Source organism: Parasteatoda tepidariorum, chromosome 6, assembly GCF_043381705.1.
Source record: "Parasteatoda tepidariorum isolate YZ-2023 chromosome 6, CAS_Ptep_4.0, whole genome shotgun sequence".
Classification (NCBI taxonomy): domain Eukaryota; kingdom Metazoa; phylum Arthropoda; class Arachnida; order Araneae; family Theridiidae; genus Parasteatoda; species Parasteatoda tepidariorum.
In genome coordinates, this window is record NC_092209.1 from 88,359,936 (window position 1) to 88,385,962 (window position 26,027).

The following is a 26,027-nucleotide window of genomic DNA, read 5'->3' on the forward strand; positions in this document are numbered from 1 at the left end:
AAAAAAATTATCTTACTTGTTTGACAGTTACAAAGAAAGTTTGTTTTTCCTAGCTAAAACCCTGATTTTTAAAAAATAACTTTTTTTATTTTTTAAAAAAGCTAGTTCTTTGTTGGAAAATTATTGAAATCTTAAATTATCTTTGTATATTCTATGTTCTAATATGCAAATACTTTATCAAACAAAAATTTTAAGTTAAAACATTTTTTTTACTGATGATGTTGAGACCTGTAAGATGTTCTATTGCAGGGGTGGCGAACCTTTATACACCAACGTGCCATTTTTTCCAAAAAATTGTTTAATGAGGTCATAGACGTGCCGTCAAATAATTTTGCCTTCGTGATTATTGGGAAAATAATAATACTAAATACTATCAACTCAAAACTCTTTAATTACATTGAGAAAAAAAATATTTTGCAATGTCTCAGTTATACGCGTAATTCAACTTAAAGTAACATCAGTGTGACTTCTGTTGTTGCAGATTAGATGACAAATAACTTATATTAGGTTGTAAGATGTTAGTTTAAGCAGGACGGTTTTTTTTTTGTTAGTTATTTATTGTTAGCTTGTTTTTTATGGTTATTAATTGTCTTTTTAGCATTAATTGTAAATTTTTATCATTAATAATTGTTTATTATTTTGCGTGTTTTTTGTGAATTTTAATTTAATTGTTACATATGCTTCATAGTGTAATAACAAATGTGATCGGTGGCGTGCCCAAAATATTTTGTCGGGTGCCATAAATGGCACGCGTGCCATTGGTTCGCCATCCCTGTTCTATTGTATTTTCACTGCATTCTTTCCCACTGTGTTCATTAAAGATGAAGGAAGAAAGATGATGAAAAGAGGGATCTTTAAAGTGGAACGGAATCGTGAAAGAAATTTTTACATTAAAAGAAATGTCAACATCAAATTTAATATGTGATATTGAAAAAGAAATGAAGGGATAAAAATTGTTTCAATAAAATGTTATTTGTGAAAGGTTGCTTAAAAATCTGGAATAATTCAGAACAGCATTGCGTAAAACACAGATAATCATTAACCACTTCCTTTGCCAGTTATTTAGAAAAAACAATGCAAAAAATTTATATATTCTTTTTAATTTCATGAATAAATACAAGGAAATAAAATAAAACATAATACACAAGTTTTAAGTTGAAATTTGAATTTTTTAATGTGTGAGAAATCTTTAATTTGAAATCAGTATACTATCCCGAGTTATTTCGGGCAAATGAAAAAAGTTTAATATTAGTCTTATACATATTAGCATTTTCGGGATTTTTATTAATTTGCATTATTTTCCTTCTTCTTTTTTCGGAATTTTTTTTCCTGATTTTTTTATTATTATTTTTATTATNATTTTATTTATTTACTTTATTATTAAATCATCCACTTTTCATTTCTGTATACACTACCGGTCAAAAGTTTGCGAGAATTTTGAAATCTGCAAAGAAAAGGTCTAAATTCAAATGTTCATAGAACTGCGAAAAATCATTCAAATGGCATGAAAATTTGATATGTTCTAAAGTGAACCCTCTACTGTTAGTTACATATGATCAAATTGCAATACTTTGTTTTTGCGAACTGAATCCAGCTTTTCATCACGGATTGTTTTTATGGTGAAAAAAGTTGCTAAGTTTGAACACTTGCCAAACTTGCAAAACATATTTTTTGTACTTTCTGTTAATAGAAAATAGTTATTTGAACAGTTCTATGTATGCCCTCAAAATTTCAAATCGATTCGAATGAAGTTATAGAATTTTGAAAAACGTGAGTACTTTTCTCGATTTCGAAGTTTTATTTACTGCGCATAAGCTTCAAGTACATAGAACTCATAAAATAAGTAAAAAAAAAAAAAAATAGAGAAAACAAGGAAAAAGGTATAAAGATTTTTTTAAGGAAAAACAAATCATTAAAAAAATTTTTTGAAAAAAATATTTTCAAATTTAAAAATTGTAAAATTAAAAAAAATATATTATTTATAAATTTTAAAGTTATAAAATTTAAAAGAAAATAGGGAAGTAAAATGAAATAACGAAAAGATATAATTTCTTCATCAGCTCACACGATCATAACCGAAAAAACAGTGCTTTCTAATATTGTACTAGTACAGCCAAAGCAAAAAATTTAAAATAAAAATAAATAATGCAACATTAAACAATCAAGCAAAAATAAGAAAGATTCAAGAAAAACAAAACTCAAATTGTAATATATAAAGCGAGTAGCGAATTCAAATAATACACACACACACACTCTCTCTTTCCAACCTATGGTTCCTCCGGGATGTTTCCTAGACCGTCGCCAATAGCCCATTGTGCAGCTCTAGTGCGACGTAAATTAACAACAACAACAATCCAACCTATGGTTATAGAAATCTCAATTTTACTTTTATTGGTCGAATTTTTCTATCGTATTAGCCACTTCCCTTACCAAGGCCGGGATAGCCTGGTCGGTAGGGAGCTGGACCTATGTTCGTGGGTTGGAACCCCGCCGGCCAAAGACTCCTCGTGTAGTAAAGTGACTGATGCACGTTAAATCTGTCAAGTCTCAAAAGTCCTCCTTGTGCCCATAACAAATCAAAACCTTCGGGGGTACTGGATTGGAGATCGATCGTTCTCTTATTCAGGTCAAAATTACGATCTGTGGATGAATGAAATGGTCCGCCCTATAAATGGGTATGCCGTATGGTGTGGCCGAAGTCGAATTCTTGGCCATAGATGGCGCCACTGGAAAACAAGAACAATCGCACCCCGTCTGCCTAAGCAGGCATACGTCAACAACAACAACTTTCCTTACCAATTATTTTGAAGAAAAAAATCAACATATTTTTTTATTTTTTTAATAAATAGAAGGAACTAAAACAGAACATAATGCACAAGTTCTAAGTTGAGATTTGATTTTTTTTATGCATAAGAAGCATTTAATTTAAATTCAGTTTACTATCCCGGGTTATCTAGGGCAAATGATAAAATTTAAATATTAGTCTTCGTAGGATAGTTCTTAAAACAAGGGACGAGGTAAAATGATTCTTTTCAAACGTCAGTGAAGGAATACGGCATTTTTTTTTTACTCTTATTGCTATGTAAATTCAGCAACCATCGTATATACAATTGCAGAAAACACGTGTGCAGTCCAACATCAAAACTTCCAAATAAAACTTGGCAAACTTTCAATCACAGCAGATTATGTTTTTGCTTCCGAGTGAGTAAAATTGTGATGAAACAAAATGTATTGACAAATTCTGCTAAGCCCGAGTTTTCTCGGGATGATAAGTATCTGCAATATACCCGAGTTAACTCGGGATATTCAGGGAAGCGGTTAAGACACGGTTTTGTTAAACACTGCTTTTGATCTGGAATTTGTTATGACGTCGTTTGAATTTTCAGAAACACTTACAGTGGGTGAATCCTTTTCTGTTGCTTTTGCAAACAAAACCTGCCTGGATGAAATCACACTGTTTTTTTTACAGTAGAATCTTACAGTGCGTCTAATAATTTCGCCAGGGACTGTAATCAGTAATTTTCGTTAATTACAAAAATCTGGAGTGAATATAGAAAAGAATAATAATAATAGTAACTGGAAAATAGAAAAGATAAGACAAAAAAACTGTTTTATTTGGTCAAAGTATGGTGGATTGTGTTTGTTATGGTGGAGTGTGTCCCCAAAAAAACTCTGATGTTCTTCATAATTTTTTCAGTCGACTTACAGCGTGTAATCTCTATAATCACATTATTTTGTAATCTCAGTCTTTCACCGAAGCAGTTTTGTAGAATTGTTAGTTAATGGGATTCCAATATTTTATTTATGAGTCACTCTAAAGGGAATCTTCAATTAATTTTAATGAAAATCCGCCCCTTTCCTTAATTACAAAACTGTTTACATTTAGGCTTTACTGCTTAATCCTTCCTTTCTAAATTCTTACTCCTTAATTCTTCGTTTTTACGATTAGAAATCCAAATCCGTTCAAAACAGGTATCTTTATTCAGATATAAAGTATGTTTTGGGGTCTGATTTCTGAATTTAAAATATCGTCTCCACTAATTATTTAGCAAAGGTCACCTCCTCGAACCAATAACATTGAGTCCAGTACGTAAAAATCAAATCATTAGTTCACAAGTTATTCAGAGTGAGTTGTGTTTTGTCGCGCACTGTACACTCCTCAGAAATCCCACAAAAACTGTACATGAGGATGGAAATTTTAACTTCCTTAAGTGAAATTTCCTTCCTTGAAATTTTGTATTTTAGGTGTACGATTTTTTTATAAAACTATTCCTTATTTAAATGAAAAACATTTTTTATCATTAACTTGATTATTTTAATTTATTAAGTGGCACTATATCAGTGTGAAAAACTGCACTAAAAATCGTTATCATGGTTATCGTATTCATGGTCTGGTTTAGCTGAACAAATAATTCTGCAAATCTCTAAATTTATATANAATATATATATATATATATATTCTGTCCACACAAAAGTATACTCTAATCTTCATTTCAAAAAGTAAGCACATAATTAATGTATTTCTAACTATCGTCGAATCTGCAACCGAGAGTTATATTTTTATCACCATAGTTTTGATACTGTTTATTCAAAAATAGTTTATTAAGATGCTTTGAATTGAATACTTGCACTTCAAGAAGAAGACCTCTCATACCCACACATGTGACCTATGACGTCAGCACCAGCTATTCTTTATCAGCAAAATGGCGTATTATAGGTGAGCTAAGTTTCTTTACATAAGTTAGAATGTTAATTAACGGGAAGTTAATTAAATATAGAGCTGCATCACACATCCAATTAGTTGAAATATAATTCTTGCTCGTCTACTTCTTTTACTGTACTTAGATTTATTATTTGTTTATGTATTTTATTGTAAGCAATTTTTGTTTTGTGTACCTAGGAAACTTCAACGCATAATTTAGTTTATTTATGGCTTCGTGCCTGTCTTTGTGTTAAGTCTCTGTATAAATATATACTAAAAAGATTGAAATCTTTAGAAATAAGGAAAAAAAATTAGCAATTAAATATACACGTAAAATTGCATTATTTTATAGCAATTTTCATTTTTTTTTTTAAATAAGTATAATATATGGGGCAGATTTTTTCTCTTTTTACTTAAATAAAAAATGGGAAAATCATAGAAACTCTTATATTCACATATTTATAAAGTTAGCATGAAATTGTAGATTCTGAATTTGAAATTAAACAAAATTTAACACAATAAATTTCTTTAAGATTCAAAATTTTAAATCATTTTAATAATAATTATTTCCAATTTCTTATATATGTATTTTCAGACTTTTAGAGCCACATTTATTCAATTTATAAATTTCTTTTTCCGGACGGGGAATAGCACAAAATGATTATGAAGGATCTCGGAAAGAAATTAATGAAAACCCCCTTAAGTATCTACAAAAAACAGAGAAAGAGAGAAAGCGAGGAAGAAAAAGGTAAAAGAGCAGCAGCAGCAACTAAGAAGAAAAAACAATTTCGGAGACAAAATCTGAATGCGAGGCAAAGAAAAGCATTATTATTAAATTTTGATTTTATTACTGTATCATTTGGTTAATATGTTAATTTAAATAAATCTGCTTTCTGAATATTTGTGTTACGCGAACAACGAAAACTCTGAATATTTACTACCCAAGCAATAAAGTAGTTTAATTTTTTTTTAAAAATACTTATTTAAACATAAGTGTCAAACATAAGTAAGCACAGTTGTTATAATTTCCAGAATTTTGAGTTTTTAATGAGGCCAGCTAATAGCCCATTGTGCAGCCCTAGTGCGACGTAAATAAAGTACTTGCTTACCTTTTCTGAATGAAGTTTCGATTAGTAGTAAAATCCAGATGTTAACGTTTTTATCACGGCAAAATATAAGACCATGTCTAGTTCTTAAGTTAAAGGCTTTTGTGGTATTCCCTTGCTAAATGATAAACTTTTCGACTGGTAACTTTATTTTAGACCACCATTGCTGTTGTTGTTGTTTTTAATCTCGATTTAAAATTTCTCTGTTTTCAAAATGCTGATGTTATTCACTGACTCTCGTAGAAGGAACCCAGGACTTTTTCTGTTACTGATTTAGTTTTTTGATTCTCGGACACCCTAATTATTCTATGAGTTTGAGAGGGGGCAGCCCTGGCTGAGTAGTCTCGCCATTCCGGCAAGCCCTCCACAGCGTGGGCGCAGCGGGTTCGAATTCCGAAACAATCCTGGATGCACCTTGTGATGTCTGTCTCTTACTTGAACTATCTTCTCAACAAATCGACAAAAGCCTATAAGTCGTACTTCCTGAAGAGTATACAGGTACATTTATTTACATTGCACTTCAGTTGTACAATGGGCTACTGGCGACGGTGTGGGAAACATCTCTGAGGATCTCCGAAAACAAAATTGCTGGGACCATTGAATTATATCTCTAATTTTCCTTCCCACGAAGATTGATAGCTATGTATTACGTTTCATTCTGTTCGTAAAATACAGTTTTTTGGTTTAAATTATTTTCTTTTCAAAAATAAAAGTTTTTTAAAAACAAAAACAATAATGAAAAATTATTAATAAAAAACAAAACCTAATGCATTTTTAATTTTTTTAATTTAATTAGATGGAATATTTTTTAAAAAAAACTTTAATTTAAAACTTAAATTCAAAATTTGTACTTTTTTAAAATTAAAAATTTAGGTTAAATAATTCAGTTAAGAAAATCTGTAACATGAAATTAAAATTGAAGTTTTAAATAAACGAGATATTTTAATTAAAATATAAAAATAATTTAATTTCTGTTCATTTTTTTCATTTAATTTTTTTTAAAAGCTTATGTTAGGAAATAATAATTTATAAAATGAATAAAACATATTAAATAGTTGTTAAACTTTTGGGAAAACAGAATTAGAGATAAAATTTAATCGTCCCATTTGGATTCCTGGTAAAAGGTCGACAGTCTTACCGTTACCACGAGTACTTAGCCACGAAAACTTATTAGCTGGAGAGTTTTTGATAGTTTAAAAGTAAATGAACTAAAACTTTAATGGAGCATATTTTACCCAAGACACAGATCTGATTGCTAATTTGTTTCCTATTCTAGATTTTCAACCATGAACGTTGGTCGGGAGAGCCAGGTTGGCAGGGNTACTAACTCAAATCATTGTTGATCTTATAGGATGCCGGACGATCCTTATATGGGGCTTCACCTTCCCCCTCCCCAGTAATTTAAATTTTAAACTGAAAACAATTAAAACTTAATGAAAAAAAAACTTTAAAATATGGCAAACAAATTAAAACATGTAATATTAATAAGTTGATGGTGAGTAATATTTCAGAAGCAAAAACCATTGCAACCAATTGCCCAATTAACTTCAATACTGTCAACTGACAAAATATTTTAGTTTCAATCAGACAAAAAGCAAATTATATAATAAAAACATATGTAACTGAAATTCGACAAATTAAATTAAGCAATTTAATTTTTTTGTCATATTGAATATTAATAAAAAAAACAAATGTAAAATGAAATAATTATGCTATCAATCATCAATAAACAATTTTGTCTGAATTGTTATTAAAAAATTTGGTGAAAACAATAAAATTAAAAATTATTTACAATAGATCTCTGAATATTCCCAAAATCTAGCTTTTAACATTTTTCATTAATTTTTCTTTTTGCATCATTTTGTGTACGAATGATTTGCACTTTTACGTATTATTTAAGATATATCTCAAACAAATCTGAACTGTTAATTAACATTTCTGGTTGAACAATTTTTTGAAAGTAAGTAAAAAACAATTAAAAGTAAGTAAAAGATATTCACGGCGATCCGTTTTATGTAACAAAGATATGAGTATTTTAAAGTAAACTCTTATCAATATATTTCACACATTCGATACAAATAAAAATCGCAACAAGCTTTAGCTGGTAAGTTTAGTTGTAACATTTCTGCAGGCAGCATTATTAAAAAATATTACTTTTTTACACACATGGTTTCTGAATTTTGAACTGTTTTGTGCCTTACTAACCAGAAGTCTTCTGTGATTGGTTATGTGTTATCATTCCACTCTCTTCTTATATTATATATACATATATATATTCTGTCCACACAAAAGTATACATTAATCTTCATTTCAAAAAGTAAGCATAATTAATGTACTTCCTACTATCGTCAAATCTGCAGCCGAGAGTTATATTTTTATCACCATAGAAAAATTTCTTATAGTTTGAGTTTTGATACTTTTTATTCAAAAATAGTTTATTAAGATGCTTTGAATTGAATACTTGCACTTCGAGAAGAAGACCTCTCATACCCACACATGTGACCTATCACACATCCAATTAGTTGAAATATAATTCTTTCTCGTCTTCCTCTTTTACTGTACTTGGATTTATTATTTGTTCATGTATTTTATTGCAACCGATTTTTGTTTTGTGTACCTGGCAACTTCTACGCATAGTTTATTTAGTTTGTTTATGGCTTCGTGCCTGTCTTTGTGTTAAGTCTCTGTATAAATATATGGTATTGGTCCTCGTTAAACTGTTCTACCGTGAAGTGCTCGACTTCGCGTGCAGGTCGTCGGGCTACCGAAGCGGGGGTGCCATCCCCTCTGCAGAGGATCAAAATTGTGATGGCATGTCTTCGGATCATCCTCAGGGATGTTTCCCAGACCGTCGCCAATAGCCCATTCTGCAGCTCTAGTACGACGTAAATGAACTACAACAACAACAACTGTATAAATATATAGTGAAAAGATTGAAATCTTTAGAAATTAAGGAGAAAAAAAACAATTTTTTAGCAATTAAATATCCACGTAAAATTGCGTTATTTTATAGCAATTTTCATTTTTTTAAAAATAAATATAATATATGGGGCAGATTTTTCCTCTTTTTACTTAAATAAAAAATGGGAAAATCGTAGAAACTCTTATATTCACATATTTATTAAGTTAGCATGAAATTGTAGATTCTGAATTTGAAATTAAGCAAAATTTAACACAATCAGTTTTTTTAAGATTCAAAATTTTAAATCATTTTAATAATAATTATTTCCAATTTGTTATCTATCTATTTTCGGACCTTTAGAGCCATTTTTTATCGATTTATACATTTCTTTTTCCGGAAGGGGAATAGCACAAAATGATCACGAAAGATCTCGGAAGGAAATTTAAGAAAACCCCCTTAAGTATACAGACTATCTACAAAAAACAGAGAAAAAGAGACAAAGCGAGGAAGAAAAAGGTAAAAGAGTAGCAGCAACTAAGAAGAAAAAAACAATTTCAGAGACGAAATCTGAATGCGAGGCAAAGAAAAGCATTATTATTACATTTTTATATTATTACTGTATCATTTGTTAATATGTTAATTTAAATAAATCTGCTTTCTAAATATTTCTGTTACGCGAACAACGAAAACTCTGAATATTTACTACTCAAGCAAGAATGTAGTTTAATTTTTTTAAAAAAAATACTTATTTAAACATAAGTGTCAAACATAAGTAAGCACAGTTGTTATAATTCCCGGAATTTTGAGTTTTTAATGAGGCAAGCTAATAGCCCATTGTGCAGCCCTAGTGCGACGTAAATAAAGTATTTGCCTACCTTTTCTGAATGAAGTTTCGATTCGTAGTAAAATCCAGATGTTAACGATTTTATCACGGCAAAATATAAGACCATGTCTAGTTCTTAAGTTAAAAGCTTTTGTGGCATTCCCTTGCTAAATGATAAACTTTTCGACTGGTAACTTCATTAGTTATCATTAGACCACCATTGCTGTTGTGGGTTTTTTTTAATCTCGATTTTAAATTTCTCTGCTTTCAAAACGCCGATGTTATTCACTGACTCTTGTAGAAAGAACCCATGACTTTTTTCTGTTACTGATCTAGTTTTTTAATTCTCAGCCACCCTAACAATTGCAGCGAGGTATATCGATACCTATTATTCTATGGACTTGAGAGGGGGCAGTTCTGGCTGAGTAGTCTCGCCATTCTGGCAAGTTCTCTACAGATTGGGCATAGCGGGATCGAATTCCGAAACAATCCTGGATGCGTCTTTGTGATGTCTTTCTCTTACTTGAACTATCTGCTCTACAAATTGACGAAAGCTTATAAGTCGTACTTCCTGAAGAGCATACAGGTACATTTATTTACATTGCACTACAGTTGTACAATGGGCTATTGGCGACGGTGTAGGAAACATCTCTGAGGATGATCCGGAGAATGCCCCTCACCGAACTCATGACCGCTCGGACATGGGTCCAATGTCCTACCATCCAAGCTATTCCGGCCTCCTGAAGAGCATACAAGCCAGAATATAACAATAAATAAATACATGCCTGTGTTCTCAATTATTTGCCATTAAGTTATATTGCACTAGACATCAGATTAAAAAAAATATATATGTATATACACAGAGGGGAATCCAACGCCTTCACACTTCGAAATGTTTAGCAGATTGACACTATTTTGTTGCCATAAAGACCCCAATTATTTATTCATCTGTAAGTGTATATGTGCTTGATGCAAAGTCATATGTCTTGTGATCAGAAAATACTAAATAAGTAAGTACAGCCCAAAGATATATCTAGCTTACGGCAAACAACAAACATTCACAACGTTTGGCGGAATTGTTCACAGCGTTATCAGAATGTAGGTAGGTACTTTATTTACGTCGCACTAGAGCTGCACAATGAGCTATTGGCGACGGTCTGATAAAGCATCCCTGAAGATCATCCGAAGACGTGCCTTCGTAATTTTGATCCTCTGCAGAGGGGATGGCTCCCCTGCTTTGGTAGGCTGACGAACTGCGAGCGAAGTTGAGCACTTTACAGTAGAACAGTTTTAGGAGGACCGATACCGTGCATCCTCGATCCTTTCGCAAACTGATCAAAGTGGTCACCCACCCGCTTACTGACCGCAGCCAGTGATGATTGACTTTGGTGGTTTACTGGAAGCCGTGTCTTTACGATCAGGCCACTGCGGGATTACTAAATAAGGAAGTAGAGCTCAAAGATATAAAAGGACAATACCTAAACACATAAAATTTCGCTAATTAAACAAAAACAAGTAGCCGCAAGTGGTCTCACACAAATTTTTTAAAAACCTATATAAAAGCGCACGCAATCACTTTTTCTTCGCCCACGAGTGTTGCAATTATTGAATAATATGCCTTTCCTATAGAAGTTTGTGGGCCCTAAAAATTATCAAGTTTTATCGTATAAGGTAAGTTTACTATCATTACAAGTTACATCTAGTATTTTCGTTTTAAATTAGCAGGTCAAGTTTTCAAAATTTCTACTGAACTATATATTTATAAATTGGTTTTGAAGTTTAATATATTTCAGTTTACTCTTTTAGGCGTTAAACGAGTATAAAATGAGTACTTTAATCACAATAAAGTGTTGCACTTGTTCTTTTTCAGCTATTTTGACTTTATTTTCATAAAATAAATTAACCTAATTTTTTTACTACACGCTAAATAACTTATCTTAATATTATCCTTATAATCCTTATATGTACATCATATACAGAATTTAATTCGAAGAAATTAGCGGTACTTGATTTTAGATTCGAGAAAAAGCATTTAAAATATGATATCTGTTTACAAAAATTTATGTTTAAAATATGTCAAGTATTCATAACATTCTGTAATTTATACCAAAAAAATTGCCTAAATTCGAAAAAGAAAAATACACTTATTTCTTATTTTCAAGCTCTTGCCTTTTATATAGACTGGTTAAAGTATTTATTTTGAAAAACAATTTTTTGAAAAACTGTTTAAAATTAATTTTCGACACCTAGGTTTTTACTTTTTTAAAAAACCTGATTTTTTTTTCTTAAAATTGATCCTAATTAATATTTTATAATACTTAATGAATTACTTTTTGCAATATTTTTACAATACTATTTTGTATTTACTTTCTCTTTGCTTTTTACTTTATGAAAACAAATTAACGTATTTTTAAAAATTTACCTTCGCTTTCTCGCATCTGCTGTAACAGTAGTTAGAAAATAAGTTTTCTAAATCTAATTTTTAGTCAGTGACCAGCAACAATTAGTACCATATGTAGCACATACGAACTTGCAAAACTTAAGGCATCTTCGGAAGCAAACGTCTATCCAGGAAAGTATCCAGGTTTTTCTTTATTAAAGAAAATACAGGAATTTTTAAATTATTTTAATAACTTCTTAAAACCCAGCCTTCAATATAGTTTACAACTTTTTAATGCAATTTTATTACGGAAAATATTCCAAGAACTTTTTTTTTCTTTATGATTTTATGAAGCAATCGTTTATGTAAAAATATATTAGAATTTACAGTTGTTGGTAGAAAATTTTGTTACCTTTAGTACAATTTTAGGACGCATATTATTAGTCAAGTTGAGTTCGTTTCGAGACTAGAATGTGAAGAAATACACTATACAAATATCCTAAAATTTCCAAAACGCGCTAAAAATTTGAGATTTATTTTTAATTTTAATGCACTTATGAGTTTATTTACCTCTAAACTTCATATTTCTAACTAAAAATCTAATTTGTCATTACTTTTTATCTCTGTTCTCGGGTTGTTTATTTTGCGTTATGTGTCGTTTAAATTCAAGTAATTAGTCTTACTAAAACAATAACGTTATGGGGACATTTCACGTCAATCTATTTACATATTGCTCAAATTATCTAGAAAAAACAATTTTTGAAGTTCAGGTTTTTGGCAATAATTCTCGTGGAATTGATAGAGCGAGGTCAACAAGTGAGTTTTGACAAAAAAAAAAAAAACTCCTTCGAAGATTATAATCTGAACAAATTTGTATTTATTTTTCTAATACTCTACTGAAAATTCTGATTTTTCTTTTCATACAAATTTACGTAGTTTTAGACTATTTATAACTCCATTCTGGGCAGTTCAAAATACTGCTCTCCTTTTATGATTTAAGTATCTGTAATTTTAGTTTTTTTAAAAGTAACGAAGCTATATCTTAATGATATTTCTTTCAGATCACATGTCAATGATTACTGGAGTTTTGTTGGAAATAGAATTTAACTGGAGATGCGACTACAATAAGGAGGGTGAAAACTGTGTTTGTAAGGAGAAATTCGTCTGGCAAGGAGACTACAATAATAAAAGAAAGAAACTCTTGCTGGAGCTGTAAAAGTACATGAAGAAAACAAAGGTAAGCATTTTTTCTCCTTAACTTACATTGTTTTAACCCTTACCAGTGTAATATTCTAAAGCTATTTTTGCTAGTTTGTAAAATTAGATTTGTCACTGTAATACTTTGAAAATCTTGATTTCAAATGAAATGTAGGAGTATATTAATTTACGCTAAATTGTTTAATGTAAAAGAAATATATATAAATAAGAGAGTCAATAATCAGAGTAAAAATGTTGTTTGAAATCATCTTAGAGGTTTTAGTTTATTTTTAACACTTTTAAACTTAACACACAGAGTACCGAATATTGAAAGCTTAATTGCAATTTTTTTAAAACTTAATCTCTTGTAAAATTTTCTTTCTTGATACTCAAAATGCAATGCCGCTGTATTCTATCGTGAATATTAAGATAGTCTCCTTAATGTTAGGAAAGTGCGGTAGTTAAATTTGCTTCAATTGCAGAAAGTTCACTTCATTCATCTGAGACTTGTAAAATATAAGTGAAATTTTTTCCTTCACGCAGAATTTCCAAGACTTCCCAAATTATTTTTGAAATTCTAAAATTTTACGAAACTGGTTAATCATAGATGCATACTATTTTAAAGTAAACAAATAAATTTAAGTTTATTTTCAAGCTCAAAAGGTATGTATTATGCATATGAGTATTTAAATCTTAAGTTAAAGATGGAAACTGTTAAACTGAAAGATTTTTCTTAAGTCATTTAACGTTTTAGAGCTAAGAGCTAGTCTATTCTCTGAAAATACTTTTATAAAAAAATTCTCAATTATCGCGCTATGACTTTACGACCAGGACTTATAAGACTTAATATCTTAGTACTCAGTTTTAAATATTTTAGCTTTTTATTGTAAGTGAGGATTGAATCTTAATCACTTTCCGAATAGTTAGAAATATCAAATCTCTAATGAAACTCCGTGTACAGTAATAAAAGTTTAAAATTTTCTGACTACTGAACAAAAATTTACAGCCAAATTTTATAGCCATCAACTTTTTAATTAGATTTTTGACTCTTTACAACAATAAAGTGAAAATTATTTTTCTGACCATCAAATAGAAATTAAAAGGGAACTTAGTCAGTCTAAATTTGCCATCTTTTCAGCAAACTATTCTGCTCAAATATTAGATTTGAGCTGGAGAATTTCCAAAGATTCCGTCAATGTACGACTTATTGGAGACCTCTAATACCACGTTTTTAGTTTTAGATCTGACTTTACATTTTTCTTTTAGTCTGCTTGAAAAAGTTATTAAAATTTTTATTTTTCAAAATTAGTTCTTAAAGTGAGCGTATATTGTAGTTCATAATGCTCAAAATGTTGAAATATCTAGAAAACTCTAAAATTTATCGATTTATCAAGTTTCACATTGATTTAATTCACGAGGTAATCTGGATTTTTATTCGTAATAAATTTAAATTTTATTTAGGGAATACCTGGGTACAATTTTAATTTTCAAAATTCTCTTTACTTAGCCTATAAACATTTATGAATTTGAATTCCAATAAATTTAGTTGCATTATCTCATTAAATATAAACACCCATTAATTACTTAATAAAAGAATGAAACTAATTTACAAATTCAGAAAAAGACAAAATAAATTACATTTAAATCTATAAATCTGTCGCTAATAAGTTAAAATAAATAATGCGGGCGTCTTTTAAATAAAATCAATCAAATGAACAAGTTCTGCAGATGAATGACAACAAATATAAAACTTTAATCTTTTAATAACTAATAATTTAGCATCAAAAACGGATTCTAAAAATTATAATTCTAAATTACAACAAAAAAGAACAAAAAAACTATCTCAGGTTGCCACGCAACCTAAAGTGAAATTTTAAAACAATTAAATCTAAAGAAAATTAAAGGTGGCGCTTCTGTCAAATATACATACTTTAATGACTTAAAATCTTAAACAAAATCAAAATAGAAAAGGGCTTAAAGCAGCTAAATCCAAATTTGTTTTATTTTAATTTAAAAAATCTGAAACAACTCTTGCAGAAAACAAAAACCCTAAAAATTTTAAAGATGTGTGTTAGCAGGACAATACTTCATCAGGGGATACACTGCCTGCTAACACACACAGGAGCCTTTCTGCTGTCAGTAGTGATACCAAAAACTGACAGTGCCTCCAGGTCCCATAATGGAGAGTCAAATAAGAAAAAGCTATTAGAAAAATTTAAATGTGAATGCCAAGATAAATAAATGACAATCACAAAAGTAACGTCTTATCAATCACTTAAAAGTACACAAAATAAGACATAAGAAATGCCCACAAATAAGATAAAGTTAGAATAGCCACATCAAAATAACACATAAATTGCCAAATTATTAAGAAAACTTTAGAAATAAATTAAGTGCTGACCTCTTTTTGAAAATCTTGAAAAAAATAAACCAAAACATTCAATGAGTAAAAATTTTTTAAAGGTGCTGGCATCTGGAACATAAAATCCTAAATTTCACCGCATAGGCCTACTTATGCGGCCTTCAATATCGGCCGAATTATTTGAAAGTCTTTAAAATATTTTGAATCAAAACATCATAATTATAGAAATTAAAAGGAAAATTATTCTCTTATGCAATCCTGAAATTTCAAATAGCGGAAAGAAAATCTGTTTTATTATTACAAATTTAAATCTAATAATTTGACCAATCAAAATATTCTTAAAAATCTTAAAGTAAAGGTTGGAATTAAAATAAGTAGAACTAATAACATTAAACTTAATCTCTTCTATCGTGTAATCCAATGAAAATTTTCTGATTATGAAGTTTGATATCAAGATCTAACAAAATAAGCGCAGTTTTCATCTGAAGTAGTCTTAATGAAATTTAGTTCTTTAGGATAAATATCTTTTTAATTAAATCAAAATCATTACAATCAAAAGTAATTAAATCATCAATAAATCCAACTCATAAATTATGTTGTAAAAATTTTTGTTCATAAAAATGTAGGAAAATATTAGCAAATGCACTTGAATAACTATTCCCTATTGAAATACCTTTAATTTGTCTGTAAAAACAGAAACCATTCAAGATAATTTTCAAAAATGTTTATTACATAAATTTATCTCGTCATCCTTATTAATATCCTCATTATTCAAATATTTTTCAAATTTCCAAGCAAATATTCCTTAAATTGTGTGGTATAATCGTGAAAAGACTTTCAAAATCACATGCAAGAACAGTATTAATATTTTAATTCAAATATTTAACGTCTTGGTTGTTAATAATAAAATGCTTACCATTTGAAATAATCTTATTTAAAATGCTTAAATAATTAAAACTTTTTACCATAAGCAGAATTATAACAGCCAGTACTGCAAGTTACAAATCTGAATTTAACCGAAGTTTTGTGGAATTGAATTGTAGGAAATAAATAAAGATAATTAATGCTATTTATTTTTAAACCTATTTTCTTTGAAAAAGCTGTTTGATTATCAATTTCTTTTTAGAATTATAAATTTTGACAAGTATTATAGTTAACGTATTCTTTACTCATTAAATGTCTAAAAAATTTTTCAAATAAAGCAAAAATTATTAGAAGCTCTGTCAACAGCACATATAATAAAATATTTTAATACCTTAATAGATTGAATAATATCAGAATTAAAATTAAAACCCTGGTAGTTTATATTATTCAAAATTTAATTTAAAATCATTTAAAACAAAATTTCCATAAACTAAATCCCTCTATCGGCCAATTAAATATTCTTGAGCATTTTGCAATAAAGCAATCTAAATCCATACTGATTGAAGCAAGAATACAATTTAAGTGATATTTTTTCCTTGGTTTAAACTTAGTCCAAAGTCCCATGAGAAATTTAAAATCTTTATTTCTGATTAGGTTAAGATCACCTGTGACAATGTGCTTAAACTCGTTATTAACAAAATTCTTTAAAATGCTGCAGCTCACATAAACAAATCCCATTTAAATTTTTACTACAGAAATAGCTACAAATTCTCTTCTATAAAGTCTTACAATATCTAAAACAAACTCCGATTTTGTCTTTAATTGGGGAAACAATAAGGTTATCAACAGTCATAGGTAGTAAACCTCTTTCAAAATCTTTGTCAAGAAAATTAATAACTAAATTATTTTTAATTTCAGAAATATTTAAAAAATAAAGTTGTTGACTGCAATTTTAAATTTAATAAGATCTCATACTATGCCATTTAAACTCGGGTGTAGAAACGTTCTTTAATCATCCATTTCAACACTAAATTTTTATTACTAAAAATGAAACTCCTAATCTTTTTAATGTTAAATTCATTGACATCCAATAAACACGAAATTTTAAAAATAACCAGATTACATTTATTTTTATCTTTACTTTTTCTTTTATCCCTGCATTCCCTCAATTTACTTGAAAAATGATTATTAAAAGTGTTCAATTTATTATAGATGAAAAATATAATTTTAAATCCAGGTTACCTTCTCCATTTAATTTACTTAAGCCCATAGGGGTTTAAAGTTTTTAATTTACAAATAAAATATTTTCACATAATCTAATCTTAAGTTTAAATCATCACTATTTTTAAGAATAAAAATATTAATATATTTAAAAGAATGTTTTTGAAAATTAAAAATTTTAATATCAGTTATTGTGTTTATGAAAGTTTTGACTGATCTAAGATTAAGTCTATTTAAACTCGGTACCTATTTGCCCAATATATTTAAGTGAACACGTTTTATATTCTATAAGCTATTCTATAAGCATACTATATAAGATTGCTTTTTCTTATTTGACTTTCCATTATGGGGGCCCTCGGGGCACTGTCAGTACTAGGTTTCACCACTAACAGAAAGGCTCTTTTATGTTAGCAGGCAATGTGTCCCCGGATGAACTACTGTCCTGCTCATACACATGTCTTAATTTTTATGGTTTTGTTTTCTGCAGGAGTTGTTTTTCTGACTTTTTAAACACTATTTTTAAACTTAGTGAAATTCAATTTTTTTTTCCGATTGGAACTATGAAACTTTATGTTAATGTACAGATTGACTCTTGTAATAGTGTTTTTAAAACACTCACATTTAAGTTTTATAAAATTTAATAAGTTTGTTAGCAAAAATCTCTTCGTATTACTTAAAAAATTTAGTTTTTGATAAGAGTTTTGTATGATAAAAACCAGTACTTTCATCATGTCTTACAACGCTCGTATGAAATCTAAACCATGGGATAAAAATATTTTAAACTAGAGTCATGATGGCTCAGAGGATAGAGCGTTTGCCTTCGAATGAGGTGTTCTGTATTCGAATTCCAGCGATAGCTGGTCGATACGAATTCCGCACCCAGCTCGCACCGACCAAAGTGCTGTGCGTTCTTAGGGGTTACATCCATTGACTTCAAAATGTTGAAAGTATACATGATGTTTTTAAAACTATTTTAATTTTAGTCAGTGGCATCTCATCCCTAGCAACAATTTTATCTTGGCCCCAGTTGGGCTCAAAATAGGCTCAATATGAGTCATATAAGAACATGCACTGAGGGATCAACATTGGAATGTCTAGATTTCTTAATACTTATGTTGACCGAATAATGACTGTAAAATATCGGGTGAATTTGACAACTCTATATAGGGCCGATATGGGCTGTAAAATATCCTTTGAATCGGACAATTTTGTATAGGGCCAATATGAGAAAAATAACTGTATTGTGCCAAGATTCGTATTGCCCCGTATTGTGCCAAGATTCGTGAATATTGGTCCAAATGATAGACAGTCATTTTGCTGATAGGGATGATGTGGAAAGGCCACCTGTGTTGGCGTCATAAACACAAGATAGATGAAGAAATTTAGCATCAATCAAAATGAATCCTATATAGAATTATGTGTTAAAACAAATTTACCAATTATGAAGGATGAGGCCGGGATACTCCGGTTGGTAGGGCACTAAGCCCTAATCCGTGGGTTCGATCCCAGCCGGCCGAAGACTCCCCGTGTAGTAAATGATGACTGATGCACGTTAAATCTGTCGAGTCTCAAAGTCCTCCATGTTCCCCTAACAGATCATTACCTCTGGGATACTGATCCAGTAGTTTCCTTATCTTTTGGATTGGATTCAAAATTAAAAAGCAATTAGTAGTTGTAAGCCCAGAGTTGAGCATTAGTAGTCGTAAACCCAAAATTGGGTCTCGCTGTTCAACGACAGATATAAAATAAAATTATGAAGGATAGAACTATTTTAAGCAAATGGCTCCCAAAAGTGTTCGTTAATGAAGGTAGCTACATAGAGGTGGTCTTTTCTGGAGGGTTTCACTTTATAAATTTTGATACTGAACAATAAATACTTTGTGTAAAGTAGTGTATAAAAACATTTTTGGTGTAATGCAACACCATCCGTATGATGTTTCACTGCACCACTTATCTGTAAAATAGTTTCAATCATTGTTGGTGTTGCAATACATTAAAGTTTTTACAGTGTATTGAACACAAAAATTAACCATTTTTCTGTTACATACATTAGAAAGTGACGAATATTTTTGTTTTCAGAATTGCTGCTAGAAATGGCCGCCGTCACTGATTGAATATTCCTTCTAAGACTTCATGGCCAACTACAGTTATCTGCTATAGCACCTGTCTCAATTGAAACTGTTCCATCCAGGTCTCTTTGTTATCTTTTATTGACTAGTTTTCCTGTAATTTCCATGCTTTTCACAAATTTGATTGTTGTAAGATGTCAATTTTCTGATACGGGTATTTTAGATATCAATTTCTATTTTGCTTTTGAAAATCTAAATTAACTTTTAAAAACTTAAGCTAAGTAACATTCAGTTAAGAAAAATCACATTTTGGCTTTAATATTCGAGTAGCTTTTGAATTAATATAACATTCAGAAAAGTAATCTTCATTATAAAGATTTTTTTAAGTCAAATTTTCGAATTTATTATAATTGCGAACAAAATAACATTGTTTAATGAACGTTTCTGCTAAATGAAACTCTTGAGAAATCAGTTATCTGTTTCGTCTTCAGGCACACAGCATCCTCAACAGTAGAATATTCACGCTGTTGAATTGTATAATTCTATATTTATAAACAAATACCGCCCTGATTTTAAGAAGTAATTTTATCCGGGTCTCGTTCCCGTATTGAAAAAACATTAATTTAAAAACTTATGCACCGAAAGTTTTAGAATGTTTAACGTGCATTCTGATGAAAAAGTGTTCAGATTCTAACATTTTTTTTCTTTCTTTTGTGACGTGTAATTTTGGCCTATAGTAGCGAAAACTAAAGTTTTCTTTTTTCAGTGATCTCGTTTTTCTGAAGTTTAATAACGACTTGCCTCAAATTTCGATTTAGTTTTAAGTCTTTTATTTTAGGTTTTCTCTATTTTAAAGTATAAAAAATGAAACTAAAGGCTTAGATATTTAAAAATAAACTAGTGATCAAAATGATCAAATCGAGAACTACCTAGCTGTGTAGTATATTTTTGCATAATTTAATTACAGAAAACGTTAAAATAAAATAGAACAATTATAATTTAGTACAATAACTTGGAATTGAAAATTATCTTCAGCACTTCAAGTTTTTTCAAAAATTACAAAATTTATATATTGTGCACAAATAGTTTGCACAATTAAAATTTTAAACTGCTAGTTTTTATTTCGAAGAAAAGGGAATTAAAACAAAACTTTAAAATTTTATATCGTAATCTCGAAAACTCTAATTAAATAATTTATGAATATGTTTTGCGCTAGTTCAATCGGTTTTGCACAACTTTTGGCTTTCAGCTAAAAATTTAAAAATCCATGTGCAAAAGTTTCCATTTATTTGGTTTTGCCTTCTTTAATTTGTGGAGTACTGCTTTGTTGTAAATAGTAAATGTCATACGGAGCCAAACGAACCGTCATTCCAAATGGATGCTAGTTTTGCCACACAAATAATTCTATACAAAGAATTAATCCACTGAAATCTGGATGAATAAAATCATTTCAAAATACTCAATTTACATGTTTCACTAATTTATTGCTCAGAATTACTTACAGATTAAAATTGAACTTAGACAGAACAAGGATACATACACATTATAGTGTACTTATTATAAATAAGTTTTAGCAATTTAATGGATTTAAATTGAAAGTTTTCATTTCTTAAATACAGAATTAGTATACTTAGGCGTTTAATATAATAAAAAATCTAGTTCACAAAACAAGATATAAAGCTAAATATTAAACATATTCAGGAAACAGAGGAAGTTAATAACATGTAATAAATAAACATGTTTACTGTTCTACATACTGAAACTTGCAATTAAAATATCAATATTAAAATTAATGTACATAGACTTGGTAAAGTTGACGTCTAAAACTAAAGTTTGAATAAAAATATAAATCGCTTTTAGTTTAATGTAACGTTCGGGATAGATAATTTAAAACCATTTTAGAAAATACGCGTTAAAAGTAGAATGTCCAAGTTTCTTAAATTTTTACGAATCTTGAGAAACATTTTTATCAAAGTACTTAAATGCTATTTCATATTTTTAAATATTGATGATATTTAAATTTTTTTAATCTTGACAAATTTTCGTAAGTTTGTAGAAATTTGAGTCTTATTTTTGCAACTGGAGTAGCAAATAATACCTAATTTACTAATCAGCTAACTTACCTTAACATTACCCTAACACTAACTTGCTGCTTCAGTAGTGAAATAAGCTCTTTATATTCGTTTAGAACATAATCATTCAGAAATAGGTGAATTAGATTTTTCAGAATAAGAGCCGTAGTTAGTTTTTACAAATTTTGAGATTTAATAATCACTCTTGAAAAATTTTAACCATTACAATACATTAGGCTTATTGAAAGTCAAATAGTATGTAGAACAGTCTGTTTATTTTAACGAATACGTTATGAATTCTTTCAAATACCTAACAGTTTAAGGTTACAAAATCAACTTTTTTTTTTTAGAAGCGAATAAAATTAATAAAACAAATAATAAAACAAATCATACTCTATAAAGAAACAAATACTTAATATCTTACGAAATAATTTATTACTTTATTGAGAAAGTTCAGTGTTATACTTTGTACCGTTCCTGGGGACTTTCAAATTTTACCTTTGCAATTTAAATATTTTGAGTATTTATAATAAACTTCTCTTAGTTTCTTCAGTTAGTTTTGCGCTAGAAACAGAGGTAAAAGATAACTTTATTCATAGAACCATGTTTTATCTTTGTCTTAGTAGCTTTAAAAATTTTTCTGATAAAATCTTAACCTTTAAGAGATAGTCTGAACAAAATGTAAACCAAATATTTACAAAGCAACAGCAGTTATCCAAAATACCAGTATAGTTGTTTACGAAGACAGTGCACCTTTTCTTGACTCACTTCCCCCCATTCAATACAATGTTATCCTGTATTACACCAGTTTTCTTAAACAGAGTATTTTAATTTAGATATTGCCTTCTCCTGTTTTTTTTTTAAATAAAACTTATGTGTGTTGGCAGGACAGCAGTTAATCAGGCGACTCACTGCCTGTCGACACACAGGAGCCTTTCTGTTGTCAGTCGAAAAACCAAAACTGACAAGTTCCCCGAGGGCCCATAATGGATAAACAAATAAGAGAAAATCATAAAAAATTGAAAAGTACACAAAAATAATGAACTAGCAAACATTACTTAAAAGTGCATAGTAAGACTTAAAAATGATACGCCCACTTATATAAAAAAAAAAAGCTGCAGTCACAGTTAATGTAACCAAATCAAAATAAAATATAAATTGCCAAATCAGTTAGAAAATATTATAAATAAATCAAGTGCTAACCCCATTTGAAAATCTTTAAAACTGAAGCCCAAAGATATTCAGTGAACAAAATATTTTTTTTAAAGTGCTACCAACTGCTTTGGGAAAAATCTTACATTTCTTCGCATAGACCTATTTATGCGGGCTTCAATATCGGCTGAACTATTTGAACGTTTTCAAAATATTTTGAATTAAACAACATAATTATAGTAATTAATAGGAAGAAAATTATTCTGTAAGGTAATCCTGAAAGTCCCTATAGGTGAAAGAAAATCTGTTTAATTATTACAAATAAATTTGAACTTAAGAATCTGACTAATCACAATATTCTTAAAAATCTTAAAGTAAAGGTTGGTATTAAAATGTGTTAAACTAATAACATTAAACTTAAAATCCCTTTTATCATATAATCCAATTAAAATTTTATTTTTAAGAGGTTTAATATCAAAATCTTAAAATATGCGCAATTATCTTCTGAATTAGTATCATTTAATATCATTAATTAAATCAAAATCATTAAAATCAAAAAATTAAATCAGCAATAAATACAAACTAAATCAAGTTCTGTTGTAAAACTTTCATAACACAAGAAAATATTAGCGAAAGCTCTTGAATGACAATTCCCTATTGAAATACCTTTAATTTGTCTGTAAAAACAAATACTATTAAAAAAGATAATTTTCGAAACTATTTACATTACATAAATCTATCCAAATATAATGTACTTATTATAAATAAGTTTTAATAATTTAAAGGATTTAAATTAAAAATTTTCAATTCATAAATACAGAATTACTATACTTAAACGGTTAATATACGATTTAAAAATCTAGTTTACGAAACAAGATATGAAGCTAAATATTAAACACTCACGAAACAGAGGGAGTTAATTAAGTAAACATGTTTACTGTTCTACATACTGAAAGTTGCAATTAAAATATCTAGATAAAATTAATATATGTATAGACTTGGTAAAGTTGACGTCAATAATAAAATTTCAATAAAAATATAAATTGCTTCTAGATTAATGTAAAATTTAGGATACACAATTTAAAACCATTTTAGAAAATACGCGTTAAAAGTAGAAACTGTCAGTTTCTTAAATTTTTACGAATTGTGAGAATTTTTTTATCAAAGTACTTAAATGCTATTTTATTTTTTTAAAGATTGATATTTAAATTTTTTAATCTTGACAAACTTTCCTAAGTTTGTAGAAAGTTGAGTCTTATTTTTGCAACTGGAGTAGCAAATACTAATCTAAATACTAATCTACCTAATTTACTAATCACTTAACTTACCTTAACATTACTCTAACACTAACTTGCTGCTTCAGTAGTGAAATAAGCTCTTTATATTCGTTTAGAACATAATCATTTAGAAATAGGTGAATTAGATTTTTCAGAATAAGAGCATATTATTAGAAATTTTGAGATTTAATAATCACTTTTGAAAACTTTTAACCATTACAATACATCAGACTTATTGAAAGTCAAATAGTATGTAGAACAGTCAGTTTATTTTAAGGAATACATTATTAATTCTTTCAAATATCTAATAGTTTAAAGTTACAAAATCTAAATTTTTTTAGAAACGGTGAATTTTTAGTAAAACACATCATACTCTATAAAGAAATAAATACTTAATATCTTACGAAATAATTTATTACTTTATTGTGAAAGTTCAGTGTTATAATTTGTACCGTTCCTGGGGACTTTCAAACTTTACCTTTTGCAATTTAAATATTTTGAGTATTTATAATAAACTTATCTTAGTCTCTTTAGTTAATTTTGCGCTAGAAATAGAGTTAAAAGAAAACTTTATTCTTAGAATCATGTTTTATCTTAATAACTTTAAACATATTTACTGATAGAATCTTAAATCTTAACATTTAAGAGGTAGTCAAAACAAAATGTGATCCAAATATTTACAAAGCAACAGCAGTTATCCAAAATACCAATATAGTTGTTTACGAAGACAGTGCACCTTTTCTTAACTCACTTCCCCCCATTCAATACAATGTTATTCTGTAATACACCAGTTTTCGCTGTGTTAGATGATGCAATCCAGTAGAAACTACAACACATTTATTAATCAAAATATTTATGTAAGTCTTACTTTTGCAGGTCTTTTAATTTTACTAAAATATTAGTGTCCATTCCTAAGCGGAAAAAAAGTGTAGATTCCTAATAAACTAAAGTGTTAATGAGTTCTAAAAATGGTTTTACGAAAGCAAATTATTTAAGAGGCTGAATAAATCAATTAGAAAGCAGCATATTATGCAATTTAAACTAGAATAAAAGTTCCACACCAGTCTATTAGCTGTCAGGGTTGTTAGCCAAAATTTATGTGCTGCCATCTTGCCCTCCTAGTTCAAATCTTTTCACCCTTATTTGAAGTTTTTCGACTGTCCCTTATGGAAGGCTTGCAATTTTTCGGTGTTTGTTATCAGTAAGGGAAAATAATGTTAGTTTGATATATAAAATTTATTTTGAATCATTACAAATTTGAGAGTTAAAAAGCAGTTTAAGACTTCTGATGCAGCTATATTTAGGAAATCTCTGCTCTTTTTCTATTCTTGGTTTGTAGTTGCTCAGCTACAGAAAGAGAGAAATTTTAAGTACGTAGGTCACAGTACTAAGTGTTGAGATTTTTCATGGGTTTATTATAGCAAACTACATTTGTTATCGGTTAGTTTTCTTCTGTTTTGACTATGTGAGATGATCAACAGTACTGATAAATTTATAGGCATTTATAATTTGTGGAATATTTTTAAATGACTTTATAATTAAAGATCTAAGGACGAACCAATGCAAACTGTAACGTGATCTGTGTTGATAAGCTGGATTTAAAGATTCTGGTTTGCTTTGTTTAATGTTTCAGACTAAAATATTTTAGTCTAAATTATAAGCATAAATATTTGACGTGAACTGAGTTTTTTTAAGGTGCTCAGCACTTGTCGACAGCTCATACAAGTTTTCTAAGTTATTTAAATTCTACCCTGTCTGTTGTGTAAATCTGTGTGCCTGATGTGCTAAGTTGCAATTATGTACTGCTCGAATAGGCAGGCAGTGCTGTTTTGATTTTAATAAAGGTACGAGTTGTAATTTAGTTTGTAAAATACAATAAATTGATAGCAATTTTAATTAT

The 26,027-nt window shown here is 29.0% G+C and overlaps 1 long non-coding RNA gene across 1 annotated transcript; it reads left to right on the forward strand.

The window, feature by feature from the left end:
• Nucleotides 1-11,059: 11,059 nt before the first annotated feature.
• On the forward strand, nt 11,060-23,875 carry LOC122271183 (uncharacterized). Its single transcript, XR_006226230.2, has 3 exons — nt 11,060-11,204; nt 12,975-13,150; nt 19,637-23,875. It is a non-coding gene; the product is annotated as an uncharacterized lncRNA (long non-coding RNA).
• The last annotated feature ends 2,152 nt before the right edge of the window (nt 23,876-26,027 follow it).